Genomic DNA, 23,391 nt, shown 5'->3' on the forward strand with positions numbered 1-23,391 from the left:
TTCAGTGCACACCAGGACCACTGACCTAGCTGGAACTGGACCAGGTCTCCATCCAGCTAACCCAGCTGCTATAGTCAGGGGGAGTCAGGCCTGAGAAGAAGAGGATGCCCAAGAGCACCATCTGCTAGGAAGAAACAGAAAGTGAAGTCTTGCAGGCTGACAGTTTAGCTTCAAACAGATCTTCAAGTAGAGTTGCATCTCCTGTATGAGGTCTGGTCTTGGTTTGGCAGGGAAAAATTGATGAGCCAAGTGCAAAGGGAGACCTTCAATGCAAAAGCAAGCAAATACAAAACCACAGATGACCAAGGGAAATCAACTTCCAAAGTAACACTATCAAGATAATAAAATCACAAAGCATATGAAGATGCAGGAAGATATAGCCCAGCTAAATGACCAAATTAAAACACTGGAGGAGACACAGACTTTGGAACAACTAATTAAAGATGTTCATACACTCTGCTAAATAAATACAGTGCATTGGCTAATGACATAAAGTATATCTAGAAGACATTAGAAGAGCATAAAGAAGAACTTGAAAGAATAAGTAGAAAGATAGCAGGTATCATAGGGATGGAAGATAATATAAACCACATAAAAAGCATACTAGAGACACACAACAGAAGATGTGAAAAGGTAGAAGAAATGATAAGCAAACTAGAGGACATAACAACTGATTTCAAACACTCAAAACAGCAAATGGCAAAAAAGATGGAAAATTTTGAATTGGATCTCAGGGAAATGATGGACAACACAAAGCAGACAAATATGAGAATCACATGTATCCCAAAGGTGAAGAAAAGAGTAAAGGGCTAGGGAGATTACTTGAGGAGACAATGGGGGAAACCTCCCAACCCTTACAAAAGACATAAATTTGCAAATCAAAGAATCCAATGAACCCCAAAGAGAAGAAATGCAAATAGGCCTACTCCAAGGCACACATTAATAAGTCTTTCAAATGTTGAAAAGGAGAAAATCCTGAGAGCAGCAACAGAAAAGCGACTCACCACATTAAAGGACAACCACATAAGACTGAGTTCAGAACACTCATCAGATACCATGGGGGCAAGAAGGTAGTGGTATGACATATTTAAGATCCTGAAAGAGAAAGTCTTACAGCCAAGAATTCTCTATCAGCCAAATTGTCCTTTAAAAGTGGGGGAGAAATTAAAATTTTCACAGACAGACAAAGCCTTAGAGAATCTGTCAACAAGAGACCAGCCTTACAAGAAATATTAAAGGTAGTTCTGTCAGCTAAAAAAGTCAGGAGAGGGAGGTATGAAGGAGAGTACAGAATTGAATAGTTAAGGGTAACTTCAGGGATAAAAAGAAAAATCAGGGAAAGAATATATAGATCTGACAAATAAAATCCAAAGTATAAGATGTAGATTCAAAAAATAATAACTTTGAATGTTAATGGACTAAACTCACCAATTAACAGATACAAATTACCAGAATGGATTAATAAATACGATCCAGCTATATGCTGCTTATAAGAGGCTCATCTTAGACCTAAGGATACAAATAGATTGAAAATGAAAGGATGGAAAAACATGTCCCATGCAAGCTGTAACCTAAAGAAAGCAGGACTAGCTATATTACTATCAGACAAAAAAGACTTTAAATGTAAAGACATCATAAGAGACAAATATATTAATTATATATTAATAAAAGGGACACTATATATTAATTAAATGAACAATTCACCAAGAAGAACTCACAGTCATAAATGTTTATACTCCCAATCAAGGAGCTCTAAAGTACATGAGACAGACATTGGTGAAACTGAAGGGAATGATGATATTCCAACAATGATAGTGGAAGAATTCAATACACCACTCTCCTCTAAAGATACAACAACCAGGCAGAGGATCAAGAAAGAAAATGGGAACTTAACAATTTGATAAATGAATTAGACTTAACAGGCATAAATAGACTGCTATATCCCAAAACACTATGATATAAATTCTTCTATAGTGCTCATGGAATGTTCTCCAGGATAAATCATACACTGGGACACAAAACAGATCTTATATATTTTTTAAAAATTGAAATTATTCAAAACACTTTCTATGATCACAATGCATGAAGCTGGAAATTAATAACCCACTAAAGAACCAGAACTTTCACAAATATATGGAGATTAAATAACTCACTCTTAAACAACCAGTGAGTCAAGGAAGAAAATTGCTAGAGAAATTGGTAGCTATCTGGAGACAAATGAAAATATCAATGCAACATATCAGAACTTTTGGGATATGGCAATGGCAATACTGAGAGGTAAATTTATTGCCTTAAATGCCTATATTAAAAAAGAAGAAACAGCAAAAATTGAGACTTAACTGCTCATATGGAGGAACTAGAGAAAGAACAGCAAACTAACCCTAAAGCAAACAGAAGAAGAGAAATAACAAAGACCAAAGCTGAATTAATGAACTGGAGAACAAAACAACAATGAAAAGAATCAATAAAAGCAAAAGTTTGCTCTTTGAGAAACTCAATAAAATTGATGGATCCCCAGCTAGGCTGAAAGAGAAAAAAAGAGAGGATGCAAATAAACAAAACCAGAAATAAGAGGGGGGGGTCATTACCACAGGCCCTGAAGAAATAAACAACCATAAGAGGATAAATGAACTATATGCCAACAAACTAGACAAATTAGGTGAAATGGACAAATTCCTAGAAATACAGGAACTAGCTACACTAACTCAAAGTAGAAGATTTCATCAAGCCAATCACAAGTAAAGAGATTCAATCAGTCATTAAAAATATTTCTACAAAGCAAATCCCAGGGCAAGATGGCTTCACAGGGGAATTTCATCAAACATTCCCAAAAGAATTAACATCAATTCTGCTTAAACTTGTCCAAAAAATTGAGGAAAAAGAAACACTACCTAAATGACTTTATGAAGCTAACATCACTCTAATATCAAATATCATTCTAATATCAAAACTGAGTTAGAGATAAGGATGAAGCTGATCAGGTTGGGGTTAAAGTAATTCAGAACACAGAGGTAAGGAATATAGTGTCTATATTTCAGAACCACACATACTCTTTGAAACCAATGGAAGAAAGGTTTATTTGGTCTGAAACTGAAATTTTCTGTAGTGCATAATCTAACTCAACCTATCTGTATAACTCATTTGAACAATTGAAACACAGGGAGCCCAGAATAAGAAAGAGGACCTTTAATCCTGTATAGACTGTAATGCCTGGATACATCCTAGAGTATAGTAATCATAAAATTAAAAAGTATTGGCAAAGTCCCTTGAGGGATGGGAAAAAGAATATGGAACTATTAAACCTTACCATCAGGGAATCCCCTGATACTGTGTCAAATTTTTGGGACACCCAAATCAATAGGCCATGCCCTAAATTCTATGGCTTATTCATGTGAAGCTTTATGTAGGTAGCAGAGAAGCTTAGACTATCTATAGGCATGCCTAAGAGTTACTCCTGAAGGACCTCTTTTGTTACTCAGATGTGGCCTCACTGTCTCTAAGACCAGCTCTGCAAATGAAATTACTGCCCTCACCCCTACACGGGACATGACATCCAGGGGTAAAAGTCTCCTGATGACATGGGAGATAAATCCCAGGAATGAATCCAGCCCTTTTGTAACACGGGATCAACAATTTCATCCTGACCAAAAGGGGGAAAAGAAATGTAATTAATAAAGTATCAATGGCAGAGAGATTTTAAATAGAGTCGAGAGGTTACTCTGGAGGTTGCTGTTATACGGGCTTCAGTTAGACCTTGCTTTCTATCATAACCTGCCAAACCCCAACCAGACCATTCCAGCCAATCCTGAAGAACACCTAGGGCAGTATATAAGAATCCACAAGGGTTCTGTGTTGGTTATGGTTCTCTAGAGAAACAGAATCAACAGGGAATACTTACAAATATAAAATTTATAAAAGTGTCTCACATGACCATGGGAATGCAGAGTACAAAATCCACAGGGCAGACTGTGAAGCCAATGATTCTGATGGAGGGTCTGGATGAACTTCACAGGAGAGGCTCACCAGCTGAAGCAGGAAGAGAGCCTGTCTCTTCTAAATCCTCCTTAAAAGGCTTCCAGTGATTAGACTGAGCATCACTCACTGAAAAAGACACTCCCCTTGGCTGATTACAAATGGAATCAGCTGTGGATGCAGCTGACATGATCATGATTTAATTCTATGAAATATCCTCATTGCAACAGACAAGCCAGTACTTGCCCAACCAAACAGGTATCACCACTTGGCCAAGTTGACACATGAACCTGACCATAACAGCCCATTACTTGTCAACTTGGCAGCTATACATATCACATTAAACCATACCTAATTTATAAATAAAAAAACATTAAAACACACATTTTCCTTTCACCTAACAACACTCAACTGTCCTGCATATAACTGAAAACACATCAACTCTCTCCAGAATAGGGTACAAGTCCTTGGGTAATATTTGTCCTTAAACTTGATATCTTAACAACTTAAATAGTATAACAGGAACAAAACAGCATCACAGTCCTTGTTTCTGTAACTGATCACGTGGTCATAGTTCATATTTATCATTACCTTCTTTCACTACCCATTCCATGTTCCCTTTACCCTCAGCAAGCACTTCAGCTGGCCATGGTTCTTTGCCTGGTGGGGTGACCCAAACCTCCATTCATGAACTTTCAGAGCCATTGGTAGTCCTGCCTGGATTGGGTTGTTGCAGTTTTCCACTGATTTTAATCACAGGGCATGGTAGTACTAAAAGATGCCCTCGGGGATCTCCTATATTCCAAGAAAACTCTTCTTTACCTCCACTGTGTAGTTGCAGTCTTATTTCCCCCTGATAGTCAGGGTCAATCACCCCAGACAATAATGCAATCCCCTTCTTGGCTTATTGATCCAGGGGCTACGCATGCCTAAGTACTCATGCCTGGCCTAATCTAAGATGAGGTGGCAGTCTTACATTCCAGTTCAATGGAATAATTGTTGTTTCTCCTGGTGGAGGCACTCCCCCCTCTGCAATTAAAACCTGTAGGCTAGCAGAGCTCAGGGTCACAGGGACAGTAAGCAGAAATTCTTCTAGAGGATCACTAGGGGCAGTAGTGAGTGGTACCACTCCCATTTTCACCCCTTGGTATCTGAACCCATGTATCCTGGCTATGGGAGAAAGAGCACCATACAGTGGATGCTGACTCAGAGCAGGGAAAGAAAACCCTATCCAGAGTATGTGTCTATTCCAGTAGGAACAAATTGCTGTCCCTTCCATGAAGGGAGTGGTCCAATGTAATAAATTTGCCACAATGTAGCTGGCTGGTCCCCTTGCGGAACAGTGCCATATCAGGGGCTGAGTGTGGGTCTCTGCTACTGGCAGATTGGGCACTCAGCAGTGGCTGTAGCCAAGACCACTTTGTTCATGAGCCCATTGGGCAATGACAGGAGTTGCTGGGGAAAGAAACTGACTAGTATCCACAGGATGGGTTATCTTATCCACTTGATTATTAAAACCTTCCTCTGCTGAAGTCACCCTCTGGTGCGCATTCACATGGGACACAAATATCTTCATGTTTTTAGCCCACACAGAAAGGTCTATCCACATACTTCTTCTCCAGACATCTTTGTCACCAATTTTCCAATTATGGTCTTTACAAGTCCCTGACTATCCAGCAAAACCATTAGCAACAGCCCATGAGTCAGTATACAAACACACCTCTTGTCAGTTTTCCTTCCAAGAAAAATGAACAACCAGGTGCACTGCTCGAAGTTCTACCCACTGGGAGGATTTCCCCTCATCACTGTCCTTCAAGGACGCCCCAGAAGGGGTTGTAGTGCTGCAGCTGTCCATTTTCAGGTAGTACCTGCATATCATGCTGAACCATCTGTAAACCAGGCCCGAGTTTTCTCTTCCTCAGTCAGTTCACTGTAAGGAACTCCCCAAGAGACCATAGCTCTGGTCTGGGAAAGAGAAGGTAATGTGGCAGGAGTGGAGACCATGGGCATTTGGGCCACTTCTTCCTGTAACTTACTTGTGCCTTCAGGACCTGCTCTGGCCCTATCTCTTATACACCATTTCCATTTTATGATGGAGTGCTGCTGTGCACACCCAACTTTATGGTTTGGTGGGTCAGACAACACCCAGCTCATAATAGACAACTCAGGTTTCTTGGTAACTTGGTGGCCCAAGGTTAAGTGTTCGATCTCTACTAAGGCCCAGTAGGAGGCCAAAAGCTGTTTCTCAAAAGGAGAGTAGTTATCTGCAACAGATGGTAAGGCTTTGCTCCAATATCCTAAGGATCTGCATTGTGATTCTCCTATAGGGGCCTGCCAAAGGCTCCAACAGCATCTCTATTTGCCACTGACGCTTCCAGCACCATTGGATCTGCTGGATCATAAGTCCAAATGGCAGAGCAGCTTGTGCAGCAGCCTGGACCTGTTTCAGAGCCTCCTCTTGTTCAGGTCTCCACTCAAAATTAGCAGCTTTTCTGGTCACTTGATAAATGGGCTGAAGTAGCACACCCAAATGAGGAATATGCTGTTGCTAAAATCCAAAGAGACCAACTAGGTATTGTGCCTCTTTTTTGGTCATAGGAGGGTCCAGATGCAGCAACTTATCCTTCATCTTAGAAGGGATATCTCAACATGCTTCACACCATTGGACACCTAGAAATTTCACTGAGGTGTGAGGCCCCTGTATTTTTGTTGGATTTATCTCCCATCCTCTGACATGCAAATGCCTTACCAGCAAGTCTAGAGTAGTTGCTACTTCTTGCTCACTAGGTCCAATCAACATGATATCATCAATATAATAGACCAGTGTGATGTCTTGTAGGAGGGAGAAACGATCAAGTTCCCTGCTGACAAGATTATGACATAGGGCTAGAGAGTTGATATACCCCTGAGGCAGGACAGTGAAAGTATATTGCTGACCTTGCCAGCTGAAAGCAAACTGTTTCTGGTGGTCCTTACTAATAACTATTGAGAAAAAAGCATTTGCCAGATCAATAGCTGCATACCAGGTACCAGGGGATGTATTGATTTGCTCAAGCAATGATACCACATCTGGAACAGCAGCCGCAATTGGAGTTACCACCTGGTTGAGCTTAAGATAATCCACTGTTATCCTCCAAGACCCATCTGTTTTCTGCACAGGACAAATAGGAGAGTTGAATGGGGATGTGGTGGGAATCACTACCCCTGAATCCTTCGAGTCCTTAAGAGTGGCAGTAATCTCTGCAATCCCTCCAGGAATCCAGTATTGCTTCTGATTTACTATTTAGCTTGGTAGGGGCAGTTCTAGTGGCTTCCACTTGGCCTTTCCCACCATAATAGCCCTCACTGCATGAGTTAGAGAGCCAAAATGGGGATTCTGTCAGTTGCTCAGTATCTCTATACCAATTATACATTCTGGAACTGGGGAAATAACTACAGAATAGGTGCAGGGCCCCACTGGACCTGCTGTGAGACGGACCTGATCTAAAACTCCATTGATCACCTAGCCTCTATAAGCCCTCACTCTGCCTGGTGGACTATAGTGACGTTTTGGGTCCCCTGGACTTAATGTTACTTCTGAACCAGTGTCTAATAATCCCAAAAATATCTGATCATTTCCTTTTCCCCAATGCACAGTTACCCTGGTAAAAGAACGTTGATCTCCTTGGGGAAGGCTTGGAGGAAGATTAACAGTATAAATTTGTGGCAGTGTAACAGGGTTCTCCCCCAAAGGACTTGGTCTCCCCTTCATTCAAGACCTGGCTCTGGGTCTGTAAACTGTCTCAAGTCTGGAAATTGATTAAGGGACCGTGACTCTGTGTTTTTGCAATTCAGGTTAGACTTCTCTTCACTTGACCTAGAACTCTTTTGTTTATACAGCTCGAACAAGAATTTAGTAGACTGCCCTTCTATTGTATTTCTAGGTACCCTTTATTAGCCAATGCCACAAATCTCTGCAAGTCATATAATTTTGACTCTTGTTTTGAGTTTGCTGTCTATTATAATAGCCATGTCTACCCTGTCTTTCACGATTAAGTGCTGCCACCTGGCTTCTGCCAACTTGGGATCCCGTCATCCCCATTGTGTTTAAGGATTCCAGCTCAGTGACAGCAGTTCCTATAGTAATCTCTGACCTACAGAGAAGTGCAACTACAGAGCTCTTCAGAGATGATGATGCTAGTCTCACAAATTTATTTCTCACTGTTCTAGTAAAAGGTACATCCTCTGGACATTCCTGGGGTGTAAGAGCAGGTTTTGCATGATAAATCCACTCTAACATTCCAATCTATCTAAGTCTCTAGATCACCTCATCTACATTATACCAGGGCAGTTTGGCATTTCAACCTCAGGTAATGTCAGCCACCTTTTGATCCATGTTTCAACCAACCATCCAAACAAACTGTTAATACCTTTTCTAACCCCTCAAGCTATAACACTGAACATAGAATCTCTGCTAGTGGGCCCATATCAATAAATTCAGCCTGATCCAGCCTTATACTCCTCCCACCATTATCCCATACCCTTAAAATCCATTGCCACACATATTCTTCTGATTTCTTTCTATTAAAATTGGAAAACTCAGAGTTCTTTTGGAGTATAATGTACCTCCTCATGCGTGATATTTTGTACCTCACCTTTAGGGGCCAGTTTAGACTTTAGTCTAATTAAAAGTCTGGAAGAAATGAGGGGTGATGGGGGTGGGTCATGAAAAGAATTTGAAATATCTTCCAAGCATTTTGCTTCAGGGCCTTCGTTTGCAGTTTCATCTGGTGAAACAGGATTAATGACTCTAGGGTTAATCCCTTCTGGAGGAGGTTGGGTGGCCAATTCCTCAAGGCAGATTGGAGGTGGGACAGCTATGTACTCAGGGAAGACTACTATAGGGTTATCTAGAGAAGACTCAGCATGACCTAGGGTTTCAACCTCACCCCTGACATCATTATCAATCCATATGTCACCATCCCATTCTTCAGGGTCATTCCTTTCCAATCAATGTCCTCACTTTAACGGCAGACACCATGCAACATTGAGATTTCAGTTTACGTTATAAAGTTGCTATTCTAACAACAGCTACTCTAACAATAAGATTCTGAGTCTGATTTTCAGAGATCTCAAGTCTATGGCTACAGGAAATAAGATTTTCCTTCAGGATACTCATAGAAACTTCTACATCTGTCAGATGTCACTTAAGCCCATCCCTTTCACTCCTTAATGTAGCCAATGTATTTAACAACAACCAGCCAACATCTCTATATCTCTTATTTCCACAAAACTCTGTAAAGGTGTCAACAAAATTATCCCCCAGAGCCTGGCTTCATACAAGTGAAGCATTAGGAGAATCGAATGGTGATATTTTGACTATCTCTTTTGCCAACTCACTCCATGGATTGGGAGTGTCATTCTGATTATGGGAATCAGAGTCCTTAGTGCCTTTGAGTCCAGTCAGAGTAGAAAGCCATTCATAAAAACCCATTTTTAAGATTCTGTTTCTTAAGAACCACTCCTGGTACCAAGTTGTATTAGTTAGGGTTCTCTAGAGAAACAGATTCAACAGGGAATACTCAGAAAAATAAAATTTATAAAAGTGTTTAACTCGATCGTGGGAACGCAGAGTACAAAATCTGCAGGGAAGGCTGTGAAGCCAACAATTCCGATGGAGAGTCTAGACAAACTCCACAGGAGAGGCTCACCAGTTGAAGCAGGAAGAGAGCCTGTCTCTTCTGAATCCTCCTTAAAAGGTTTCCATTGATTAGACTAAGCATCACTCATTGCAGAAGACACTCCCTTGTTTGATTACAAATGGAATCAGCTGTGGATGCAGCTGACTTGCTCATGATTTAATTCTATGAAATATCCTCATTGCAACAGATAGGCCAGTACTTGCTCGACCAGACAAATTGGTACCACCACTTGGCCAAGTTGACACATGAACCTGGCCATGACAGGTTCCATGTACTAGAGTAACTTTCCAGAAACCTACAACCTCCATGGGCCCCTGGTCCAGATAAGTCCTGAAACCTGGAGGGCCCAGCCTCTTCATCTTCCTACCCCATATTAATGACAGACCCTTCCAATATGGAAAATTTAGAGTGTCCATAGCCCAAACACCCCTAAATTGAGGGATGGAAAGATTAAGGGTGATGTTGGAGTTATATAGTGAAGATAGGATTTAACAAATGAATATGGAGCCTGAATCATTAAATTGATATCTCTTTTAGTCTCCAGGGTCTTAGAGCAGCTAGAAGTAAAAACCTAAAATTATAGAAATGTATCCCATGTCAAACTCTGAAATATGTTCCACAACTAATTGTGGTGCTCTGTTTTGAAATGTATTGCTTTGTTGTACATACATTATTTTTCACCAAAAAAGGAAAAAGTTTATTGTGATGATAAAAAAATATTTAAGCCCCCTAGCCTCCCATATTCTGGAGTAGCTAGAAGGAAAAATCTGAGAGGATCATATGATAGGCCATGACAAACTCTGGGATCTGCCTTTTAACTACTTGTTGAAGAGTGCCTTGAAAACTATTGCTTTTTTTTATTTCTTTACTTTGTACATATATTATGCTATACAACAAAAAAGTTTAAAAAACAACTGGGAAAAGACCCTGTAAGAAAGGAAAACTACAGGCCAATCTCCCTAAAGAATATAGATGCAAAAATTCTCAACAAAATACTAGGAAGTCAAATACAACAACAACATTAAAAGAATTATACGCCATGACCAAGTGGGGTTTATACCAGGAATGCAGCATGCTTCAATACAAGAAAATCAGTCAATGTAATACAACACATTAACACATTTAAAAGGAAAAATCACATGACCATCTCAACTGATGCTGAAAAAACACTGTTCTAGTTTGCTAGCTGCCAGAATGCAGTATACCAGAAATGGAATGGCTTTTAAAAAGGGGAATTCAATAAGTTGCTAGTTTACAGTTCTAAGGCTGAAAAAAAGTCCCAATTAAAACAAGTCCACAGAAATGTCCAATCTAAGGCATGCAGGGAAAGACACCTTGGTTCAAGAAGGCCGATGACATTGAGGCTCTCTCTCTCAAGTGAGAAGGCACATGGTGAACACAGTCAGGGTTTCTCTCTCTAATCTGGAAAGGTACAGTGAACACGGCATCATCCGCTAGCTTTCTCTCCTGGCTTCCTTTCATGAAGCTCCCAGGAGGTGTTTACCTTCTTCTTTTCCAAAGGTTACTGGCTGGTGGATTCTCTGCTTCTCATGGCTATGTCGTTCTGCTCTCTCAGAATCTCCAGCTTTTTCTCTTGTTGTTCTCTTTTATAGGATTCCAGTAAACTAATCAGGACCCACCTGAATGGGTGGAGACACATCTCCACCTAATCCAGTTTAACAATCACTTTTGATAGATTCACATCTCCAGGGAGATTATCTAATTACAGATTCAAACATAAAGTACTGAATAGGGACTAGAAGAAACAGCTGCCTTTACAAAATGCAGTTAGGATTAAAACGGCTTTTCCAGGGTACATACATCCTTTCAAACTGGCACAAGCATTTAAAAAATTCAACATCTTTTTCTAATAAAAACACTTCAGAAGGTAGGAATCAAAGGTAATTTCTTCAATTTGATAAAGGGCATATATGAAAAATCCATAGCCAGAATCATACTCAATGGTGAGGGTCTGCAAGCCTTCCTTCTAAAATCTGGAATGAGACAAGGATGCCATCTGTCACCAGTATTATTCAACATTGTACCAGAACTCTAGCTAGACCTACCAGGCAGGAAAAAGAAATAAAAGGCATCTAAATTGGAAAGGAAGAAATGAAACTTTCATTAATTGCAGTTGACATTATACTATACTTGGAAAATCCTGAGAAATCTATGACAAAGCTTCTTGAGCTAACAAATTCAGCAAGGTAGGAGGATATAAGATTAATGTGCAAAAATCTATAATGTTTCTATACATGAGCAAGGACCTGAGGAGTAAATTAATTTTAATTTTTATTTAAATGAATAAAAAATTTCATTTAAAATAGCAACTGAAAGAACCAAGTATCTAGGAATAAACTCAAGTAGGGATGTAAAGGACCTGTACACAGAAAACTACATAACATTGCTAAAATAAATGAAAGATCTAAATAGGTGGAAAGACAGGATGCGTTCTCATGGATATCCTCATGCTCATGGATAGGAACGTTAAATATAATCAAGATGTCAATTCTCCCCAAACTGATCTACAGAGTCAATGCAATACCAATAAAAATTCTAAGAACTTACTTTGAAGATTTGGAAAAGCTAGTTACTAAATTCATTTGGAAGGGAAAGAGACCTTGAATAGCTAAAAATATCCTACAAAAGAGGAACAAAGTGGGAGCACTTCCTGATTTGAAAGCTTATTATAAATCCACAGTGGTCAATTTAGCATGGTACTGTAACAAAGATAGAAGTATTGAACAATGGAATTGAATGAAAAGTGCAGAAACAGACCACCAAATCTAGGGTCAACTGATCTTCAACAAGGCCCCTAATCCACTGATCTGGGACAAAATAGTCTTTCCAATAAATGGGCATGTGAGAACTGGATATCAACAGCAAAAAGACTGAAAGAGGACCCTTACCTTACACCCTAAACAAAAATTAACTTAAAGTGGATCAAAGACTTAAATACAAGACCAGTACCATAAAACTCCTAGAAGAAAATATAGGAAAACATCTTCAAGACCTAAAAATAGGAGGTAACTTCCTAAACTTTACACCCAAAGCACAAGCAACAAAAGGAAAAATAGATAAATTGGAACTCCTCAAAATCAAATGCTTTGTGCTTCAAAATACTTTGTCAAAATAGTGAAGAAGAAGCTAACCCAATGGGCAAAAATATTTGGAAATCAAGTATCGGATAAAGGTTTGCTATTCTCCATATATAAAGAAATCTTACAACTCAACAAAAGAACAAATAACCCAATTATAAAATTGGCTAAAGATATGAATATGCACTTTTCCAAAGAGCAAATACAGATGGCTAAAAAGCATATGAAGCGATGCTCATTTTCATTAGCTCTAAGGGAAATGAAGATCAAGACTACAATGTGAGACCACCTCAGACTTATAAGAATGGCTGCTATAAAACAAACAGGAATCTAGAAATGTTGGAGAGGATGTGGGAAATTGGGACACTAATGCACTGCTGGTGGCAATGTATAATGGTACAGCACCATGGAAGAAACTGTGGCAATGTTAGTTTGGGAGTTGCCAGAATGTGATATAGCAGAACTGGAATGGCTTTTAAAAGTAGGAATTTAATAAGTTACAAGTTTACAGTTTTAAAGAAGTGAAAGTATCCCAATTAAGGCACCAACAAGAGGTTACCTTCACTCAAGAAAGGCCAATGGATCAGGAACAACTGATAACTAGGAAGTCACATGGCTGGCATCTGCTGGTTCCTTGCTCCTAGGCTCTGCTGCTTTCAGCCTCTGTTCCTGTAGGGGTCCCTTACTTTACTTCTCTAGGGCTGGCTTTCATCGCTTAGCCTCCTTGGCTCTCTCCAGGTTCTGGTTGGCTTAACATTTCATGGTAGTGTCTACTGGGCTCCAAGCATCTCCTAAAATCCATGTCTTTGTTCTCCATGTATCTGCATCTGTGCCAGCTCTGCTGTGAAGTCTGTCATCTCTGAGGCTTCTGTCATTTCCGAATCTCTCCAAAATGTTTCCTCTTTCAAAGGATTCAAGGAATCAAGACCCACCTGGAATGAGTGAAGTTACATCTCCACCTAATCAAAAGATCACTACATACAATTGGGCACACCACATCTCAATGGAGATAATTTAATCAAAAGATTCCAATCTATGGCATTGAATCAAGATTAAAAAAATGGCTGCTCTCACAAGATTTGATCATGATTAAAACATGTCTTTTCTGGGGTACATAATACTTTCAAACCACCACAGCAGTGATTCCTTAGAAAGCTAAATGTTGTATTGTCCTATCACCTGGCAATATCACTATTTGGTATATACCCAGAAGAACTGAAAGCAGTGACACAAACAGATATTTGCACATCAATGTTCGCAACAGCATTATTCACAATCGCCAAAAGGTGGAAAGAATCCACCTGCCCGTCAACAGAAGAATGGATAAATAAATGTGGTGTATACATATGCTAGAATATTATGCAGCCATAAGATGAAATGATTTCCTGAAGCACATGACAAGATGCATGAAACTTGAGGACATAATGTTGAGTGAAATGAGCCAGACACAAAAGTATACTGTATGATTTCACTTTTATGACCATGGTAAAGGTAAAGTGAGAGGCTTATAATACAGAATATAGGGGACCTAGAGATGCATGGAAGCTAGAGATGGGTGAATGGTTAGCTAATAAGGTTGAACTTAAATGTGAGGAAACAGAAGTGAAGGCAGTTCATTTGTGGATCTCTAAATATGAAAGGGTTATATAGAGCCATCTATCCCATTGATTAACACAAGTATAAATAAGTTCTTGAATTAACTACTTCAAAGGTATGTATCTTGCACAAAGAATTTATAATATAGAGGTACACAGGGAAAACTACTATTGCATGCTATAATCTATTGCTTAACAGGAATGCATCAATACTACCACAGCAATATCAGGGGTAAATAATTGGGGGGTGGAGCAAGAGTTAAGGGGATGTTTGGATTTTGTATCTGGTGAGGGTGTTTTTATTGGTTATTTTTCTCTTGGGAGCAATGAAAATTATCTAAAATTGAGGCTGTTGGTAGACTATTGACTTTTGACATTATACATGATGTCCAATGGATGGAAGTGGCTGAAGGATACACTGACTGAGAAGTAGAATGGCAAACAGTGGTGCATACATATTGAATATTGTACTGCTACAGAAAGGAATGAAGTCGTGAGGCATCCAACGTTGTAAATGAACCTGTGGGATATTATGTGATGCAAAATAAGCCAGAAACAAAAGAGCAAATATTATATAGTCTCATTTAGAAAATATTTATACAAAAATTGGGGCCTAGACTGTAAGCTCTTATAGCAGTCAACTTTGGTCCAGAGTGGTAATTATTATTTCTAGATTTTGAGAGGCCATGCTATATATGTATAATCTGGTATTTCCCTAGAATTTTGGGTACTCGTATGACAACTAAGACTCAGAGTAGGAGTTTTGCAGTTCTGAAGGTCAGCGCTGCCACATACATCAACTGTTAAAGAAACTGAAAAAGACATCACACTTCAATTAGAGATGTGAACAAAGTTGATCAGGTTGGGACTAAAGTAAATTAGAATACAGGGGTATGGAAGACATTGTCTGTATTTTAGAACTTCACCTCCTATATGAGACCAAAGGAAGAGAGTTTTTTCCCCCCAGAACCTAAATTTTGTGTAATATATAATCTAACTCAACCTGTCTGGATAGATCATTTAAAAAACCCAAACACAGGGAGCCAAGAATGGGAATGACAGCTTGTAATTTTGTACAGTTTAATGTAATGCCTGGATACATCCCAGAGTATACTGAGCAGATAAATAAAAAGTATTGGTAAAGTTCCTTGATGGGCTGGAGAAAAAAATATGGAACTATTAAACTTTACCATAGGGAAACCTCTGATACTGTCTCAAACATTAGGGACTCCAAAGTCAATAGGCCAAGCCCTTGATCTTGAGGCTTACTTTTGTGACACTTATTTTTGTAGCAGAGAAGCTTAGCCTACTTATAGTTATTCCCAAGAGTTATTTCCAGAGGACCTCTTTTCTTGCTCAGATGTGGCCTCTCTCTCTCTCCAACTCTCCAAGTGAAAATATTCCCTCCCCCCCTATTTAGGACATGACACCCAGGAGTGAAATGTTCCTTGGCAACATGGGATATGACTCCTAGGGATGAGCCTGGCCCTGGCACATGGGATTGGCAATATCTTCCTGAAAAAAAGAGGGGAAAGAAGCTTAACAAATAAGTTATCAGTGGTTGATAGAGTTCAAGTAGAGTCAAGAAGCTATTCTGGAGGCTACTCTTACACAAGCTTCAGTTAGCATTGCTGTTTATCATGGGTTTCCAACCCCCAACCAAAATAATTCCTGCCAGCCTTAAAGAACACCTAGGGTTTTATTTGAGATTCTATAAAGGTTCCATACACTATGGTTACTTTCCAGAAACCTGAAATGTCCAGATGAGTTCCTAGGCCAAACCCAGAGGGGCCAGCCTCTCCAGAACATCAACTAGTTCCATCCCCCATCCCATATTATCAACAGGCCTTTACAACATGAAAAAGTTGGAATGGGCATAATCCAAATACCCCTAAAGATTTGGTAAAAGACCAAAGGAGAAGGCGGAGAGAAGATAGGATTTAACAAATGGGTATGGTTGCTGAATCATTATATTGATATTTGTTTTAGTCTCCAGAGTTATGGAGCAGCTAGAAGCAAAAACCTAAAATTGTAGAATTGTAACCACACCAAACTCTGAAATCTGTTCTACAACTAATTGTTGCAGTGTGTTTTGAAATTTATTGTTTTGTATATATGTTAATTTTTATGATAAAAAAACCTAATGAGAAATATTTTTCTCACTCATGATCTAACCTATATTGACCTACAATTCCTCCTAAACATTTTACTGCTGGGAGAGGAAAAGGCCTCTGTCTTAACAACAGCAAGGGAGGAAGCAGATAAGGAAAATCAGAACCATGTAGGTCACCCAATAGAGAAACCAGATAACTTATCTATCCCGGACAATGACCCTGAGTAGGACTATCTAGATGATCAGGACAAATGGAAGCTAGAACACTGCCAGAATATGTTCCTGATGTGGGATGAAAAGCCCATAAATTGGAATAAGTTAAAAAACATAGAGCAATGATTGTATAAATATATCACAATGTGACTGTGTGATTGTGAAAACCTTGTGTCTGATGTTCCTTTTATCTACCTTGTCAACAAACAAGTAAAACATATGGAATATGAATAAATAATAGGGGGAACAAATGTTAAAATAAATTTAGACGGAAATGCTAGTGATCGACAAAAGGGAGGGGTAAGAGGTATGGTATATATGAATTTTTCTGTTGTCTTGTTTTTTCTTTTTCTGAATTAATGCAAATGTTCTAAGAAATAATCATAATGATGAATATGCAACTATGTGATGATATTGTGAATTACTGATTATATACGTAGAATGGAATGATCATAAGTTAAGAATGTTTGTGCTAGTTTGTTGTTATATTTTTTAAAACCTTTTAAAATTAATTAAAAAAGAGAAAAAAAAGATATCACAAGCAGGAAATGAACAAACAAAAACATGGACCAGACACTACACCTGAAGCTTTCAGTTTCCTTGAGAGACTAAGGGAGTGAGCTACCCTACACCCAGACTCCCTGAAGGCTGAAGGCACACACAGAACCCAGTCCTGAAAGCACACTTTATTTCACAAAATGCCCCAGGCATCCAGCTCGGATTATAGAAGTTTAAGTTAGAACCTGACTTTCCATTCTAGGCTGATAGAGGTTGTCAACAAGGTGTTCAACAATTGAGATATAATGGAGGAAAAGGAAGAGGACAGAAAGGCCCAGAAGAATGCCAGAGTGATGACTGTTGCCCTCCAGTGTCAGATGAGTACACTGGGAAGGGGATCTGCCCATGGAGTCAGCTGATACTCGTGAGTGAGCCCAGGATGAATGGAGGACCAAGAGAACTAGGGCTCAACCAGTTTACAATATGTCTACAGGAAGGGCATTGGAAAGGGGATACCTCTTTCACCCCTGAAAGGCAGCAAAGGTGGGCACACCAAACCAGTCCCCCCAAAAGTGTTCCCAGATGGTCCAGATTAAGAATGGCAGGGCCCAGGGGCTCTCTACCAAGCTTCTGGGCATATCTGCATAACCCCAGAGGAGCTCCAGCTGACACTGGACATAGGGGGCAAACCTGTTGAATTTTTAATCAACACTGACCCCACATACTCGATGTCAAACATCAAATCCAGCAACATTACCCAATAAAAATGTAATATAATAGGGGTATCAAGAAATGTCAATAGTAAATCACCTATAGATTCCTGGAGTGAAAATTAAATGAACAAACTCTGTGGCATTCCTTCCTGTACATACTGAATGTACCATCCCTCTATTAGGAAGGGATCTCTTACATAAATTAGGGACTGTCAAATATTTACAAAGAAATGAGAAATAAATGTTCTTCTCTCACAGGGACACAAACCCATGATGTTACTGACCAAAGGGAAAAGGAAAGAGGCCCAGTCAATGCAGTTCTAATAGATCTTCTGGGAGCAGACCCTAAAGTTTGGCAACAAATGCTAGTGGGATGGGCCATGGAAGCCCATCCTCAGTAGATGTAAAGCTGAAACCAGGGAACACCTGTCCTAAGGAAACAATATCCACTAAGGCAGGAAGCATTGGAAGGCATAGCTCCCATAATTAAAAACCCACTATGCCAAGGATTCATTCAGCCCTGCAGATCAGCCTGCAACACCCCAATCCTCCCACTTAAAAAAGCCAGTAGGGAGAATTATATAGTACAAGATTTAAAATCAGCCATTGAGGGTACTGAAGATATGTGATCCAGACAATTTGTTTGACTATAAAGAATGGCCTGCCCAGCTATGAATCTCACTTTCCTACTTATGCTTCTCCCTATAACTGGAAACTTGGGCCAAACAGGCCCATGAATCAATAACATGTGTTACTGAATTAAAATTACATCAGATATTGTTAGGTAACAATCTTTCCAACTTCTAGGTCTGCCATGACCAACCACAGAGGTTCTCAAGAGTACCTCTGGCTAGAAAGACAGCCAGCTAATGAGTCCATATGGCTACAACACCCCATATTTAAAGTCAACAAATCATTCCCCAAATGCAGTCCTTTATATCCAGCCTTGCCCCATAGATAAAGGTAAATACGACACCAGCATCCAAAGAGGGCCAAAGTGTCAAGATTTTCAGGATCACTTGCCAAAACAGTGTTAGACCATCTTTTAGCGCAGCAAAGAGGAGTTTGTGCCTCAACTAATACTTCTTGTTGCTTCTTCATCAATATCAGTAGCCAGGTTGAAATTCAAGTTAACACCATTCTCCATCACGCCACATGGTTCAGAAATCAAGCCAAGGGCCAGCCAGCAGGAGATATCTGAAACATAGCAAAACAATCTCCCACTTTACCTGATTTCTCCTGTTCCTAGGACCCCTAGTGGCAATTCTATTACTCATATTCAGGCCCTGTATACTCAACTGTCTAAAATCCTTTGTATGCAAGACTTAAGACCATTAAGTTGCAGATGATCATAACCCAGAGTTATGAATAATTGGACCTTCAACATACCTTAAAGTAGCCAGGGAAAAGTTGCTCCTCTACTGGACCCTTTATGACATCCACATTCAGCAAGAAGCAACTAAAGAAGCCAGACCGCTTGCCCTCACAGCCCTTCAAGAAAGAGGAATAGTATATAGACAAATGGGGGAACTGTTACCAGGATGAAGCATAACCCTTAGATTAGCATCATAAAAATGTCTACTCAGCCTTTGTCTGAGCTATGTTTGCTTTTAGAAACCAAGAACAGGAAGTGATTAACTACAAGAGCATCACAAACAACAACTGCTGGGCACCATGTGTAGAAGTTCTGATTGGAGATGGAAAGTCCTACAGAGCCAATCATAGATGGAAAGCATCAAGTGTCAAGTGAAGGTGGCGCCAAGTACAGAAAGGGACCATCTACATTTTCCCAGGTCATAATCCCCTCATCCCTATAAAAGAATTTTGCTCACCTCCCTTTGGGGAGAAGGTGCATTTAGGATATGAGTCCACCCTTCTCTATTCTTTGGCCGAAGGATAAAGTTCTGCTTTGCTTCATCAAATGTGGTTTTGTTCTATTGGTGTGAGCACCAGACAGACAGGAGATCTGTTTTGGAGTTCTGACCCAAAGAGGGTCATTAACAGTAGTTTGTATTTTTTATGGCTGAGTATGGTTCCACTTTTTTAATATACCAAAAGTTGTTAGTCCACTGTACCATTTATGGACATTTGAGTTGTTTTTGTTTTGGAACTATTAAGATTAAACAGATATTACCAGTGTATCAAAGTCTTTTGTGAACGTAAGTTTCTATTCACAGTGGACAAAGACATAAGAATGGATTTGCTGTATCAGGTAGTTACATTTTGATTTCCTCAGAAACTGAAACCTATTTTCAAAGTGGCTCTGCCATTTTACACTCCAACAATGTCTGAAAGATCCAGTTGCTCCATATCCTTACCAACATTTGGTAATGTCAGGATTTTTCTTTTTATCCATTTTACTGGGTGTATACTATGTCATTGAGGTTTTAATTTGCATTTCCTTTATGACTAATTATTTTGAGAACCTTTTCAAGTCCAAAAGCTGTTAGCAAAACCATGCTCTCTTAAGGAATCTGTGCTGTTCTAGCACTAGGTTGCCACTGTCTTTGGGGTCCCTTGGCTTGCATGTCTGCCCCCACTACATGGCAATGTTTCTCTTCCAGTGCCTGTTAACTTCCAGTTTCTAGCTCCTCTGGCTTTCTCTGACTCATGTATCTGAATTTTTTCTGCTTATAAAGGACTCCAGTAATACAGATTAAGGCCCATCCTGATTCAGTTGGGCCACAACTGAATAGGACCCTATTCACCAATGGATCCACATCTTAACAAAAAATACATTTTCAAAGGCCCCTATTTACAAATAGTTTTATGCCAACAGGAATGAAGATTAAAATTAAGGACATGTCTTTTGGGGGCAAATTTAATCTATCACAGTGCTTCTCTAGAATTGGTATAATTTTAGCTAAGTTTAGGATTATGACCCATCTGAAATTGATTCCAAATACAGTAAGTATAAATTCTGGCTTTGATGCTTTAAAAAATAATAATAAATTGTATATTATAGGTTTAGGTCTGCGTTATCTTTTTGTTCCACTTCTCTGTTTATCTTAAGGCCAACATTCTGTCTTGGTTATATTACCTTTAAACTAAGTCTTAAGGCCAAGTAGTGTAAATACTCCATTGTTGTTCTTTTAAAGTTTCAGGCACTATAATTTTGTATGTTTTTCATTTTCCAGATAAAGTTTGGATTCAAATTATTAACTTCCATTTTTCAGAAAGCCAGCCTGAGATTGAGATTACATCATACTTATATATGATTCGTGAAAAAAATCAAAATCTTAATAATATTGAGTCTTCCAACCCATGAACATGGTATTTATTTAGGTCTTCTTTGAAAAACATTTCTGAGAAATATTTTGCTGCTTACAGATTAGAAAATTCAGATGCATTTTAATAAATATATTTTATTTTTAATGGTTTTATAAATTTAACTTCCAATTGTCTCCTTCTTGCATATGGAAATAGATTTGATTTTTGTATATTGACCTGTTATTTTGTGACCTGGCTAAATCTGCTCATTAGTTACTTGTAGGTTCCTAGGATTGTCAATGTATGCAATCATGGTATTTGGGAATTGACATTATTTTACTTCTTCTCTTCTGAATTTTCTCTTTTAATTTCCTTGCTTCATTGCACTGGCTAAGAACTGCAGTATATTGTTGAATATTAGTAAAAGCTGATATCCAACATTGTTCCTCATCATAAGAGAAAACATGCAATATTGTCATTTTATATTACCTTTAGATTGTTTGTAAATGTACTTAATGAGACTGAGCTGTTCCTATTTCTGCCTAATTTGCTGAAAGTACTTATCGTGTGAGGATGTTGAATTTTGTCAAATGCTTTTTCTGCATGTACAGAGATGAACATATGATTTTCTCCTATATTTGCTAAGATGACCTAGATTGATTTAGTTTATCTAGTGTTTAACCATTTTTCCTCTGATAAAACCCAATAATTCATATTTTATTATTTTTACATTTTCCAGATTTAATTTACTATATATTATATTGAAGATCTTCTCATTTGTACTAAATGGAATTATATTTCTGTAAATTTTTGTTGTTGTTCTCTGTTAGCTTTTTCTTTTTTGCATAGGCAGGCACTGGAAATTGAACCCGGGTCTCTGGAGTGGCAGGCAAGAACTCTGCCTGCTGAATCACCGTGGCCCGATATCCATTAGCTTTTATACCACAGTTATGTTGGCCTTGTAAAATGAGTTGGAAAGCATTTGAATGCCCTCTTTTCTGAAAGAGCACATTATTGTGGTATTGGTAGAATTCAAGAGTAAAATCATTTCAGGTCATTAGCTACCTCTGGAAGAAATTTTTTAAATGATTTCAATTTCTTGAACAGACATGGCTATTCAAAATGCTCTTTTTATCCTTGTCAGTTATGTGAAATGTCTTTCAATAAATATGTGCATTACAGCAAGAATTGCCAAAATTGTTGGCATAAAATTACTATCCCTAGTAATCTTTTTTGTTGTCTATTGATCTTTCCTTCATTCTTTTGGTAGTTTTTTTAAAATATCCTTTTGCCTTGCCAGGGGATTATCACTTTTTGAAATCTTTATAAAAACAATTCGCTTATCCACGCAACCTGGAGAAGGGCCCACATGACATCATCTAGAACCCTTGACATTCTGCAGATGAAGGACGTCCTCGAATTCCTTGCAGTAGGAACCCACTTAGAGGGTACCAACTTGACTTCCAGATGGAACATTGCATCTACAAAAGGAAAACTGATGGCATCTGTACCATAAATCTGAAGACCTGGGAGAAGCTTTGAAGCTTCAGCTGGTGGCTCATGCCATTATTGCCACTGAAAACCCGGTGTATCATATCCTCCAGGAATACCAGCCAGCAGGCTATGCAAAAGTTTGCTGCTGCCACTGAAACTATTCCCACTGCCAAACACTTCACTCCTGGAATCTTCACCACCAGATCCAGGCAGCTTTCTGGGAGTCATGTCTTTTGGTGATATATCAATATATTTCAAATACATATATTTAGCCCCCAGAGCTGACTACCAGTCTGTCACAGAGGCATCCCAAGTTAACCTGCCCATTTTCTCTGTGTAAAACAGATTCTTCTCTGCACTATGTGGACACTGCCATTCCATGAAACAAGGAAGCTAGCTTGCTCAGGGGATCTGATGTGGTAGATGCTGGCCCAGGAAGTTCTACCCATGTGTGGCACCATCTCTTGTGAGCATCTGTAGGAGGTTGTGCCTGATCTCTACTTCAACACAGATTCCAAAGACTTTGAAAAGGAAGAGGAGACAGCTGCTGAAAAGGCTGCGACCAAGAAGGAATTTCAGGGTGAACAGACAGCTCCAGCTCCTGAATTTACTGCTACTCAACATGAGCTGGCAGACTGGTCTGAAGGTGTGCAGGTCTCCCCTCATACCTATTCAGCAGTTCCCTGCTGATGAGTAGAGTATTCATCTTGGAACTGAAAACTGCTCTGCAGCTCCCACTGCTCAGGCCACTGAGTGAGCAGGAACATCCACCGAGTGCTCATAAGCTGTTCTTCCAGAGGCTGT

General features: G+C 39.2%; 1 protein-coding gene across 4 annotated transcripts in view; it reads right to left on the bottom strand.

Moving 5' to 3' along the window:
• LOC143658530 (zinc finger protein 671-like) overlaps positions 1-23,391 on the bottom strand; it is a 526,356-nt gene that overhangs the window by 484,502 nt on the left and 18,463 nt on the right. The window contains exons 6-8 of one of the 4 annotated variants that reach the window (XR_013163241.1): positions 23,256-23,387; positions 19,273-19,374; positions 17,083-19,080 (exon numbers count right to left, since the gene is read on the bottom strand). The exons of 1 other annotated variant lie outside the window; for it this stretch is intronic. The gene's annotated coding sequence lies outside the window, so the exon portion shown is untranslated. Of the gene's footprint in view, positions 1-17,082; positions 19,081-19,272; positions 19,375-21,902; positions 23,388-23,391 lie in introns of those variants that run through there. 2 more of the 4 variants (XR_013163240.1, XM_077130560.1) reach the window with 2 other exon arrangements.

This window comes from Tamandua tetradactyla, chromosome 16 (genome assembly GCF_023851605.1).
Source record: "Tamandua tetradactyla isolate mTamTet1 chromosome 16, mTamTet1.pri, whole genome shotgun sequence".
Classification (NCBI taxonomy): domain Eukaryota; kingdom Metazoa; phylum Chordata; class Mammalia; order Pilosa; family Myrmecophagidae; genus Tamandua; species Tamandua tetradactyla.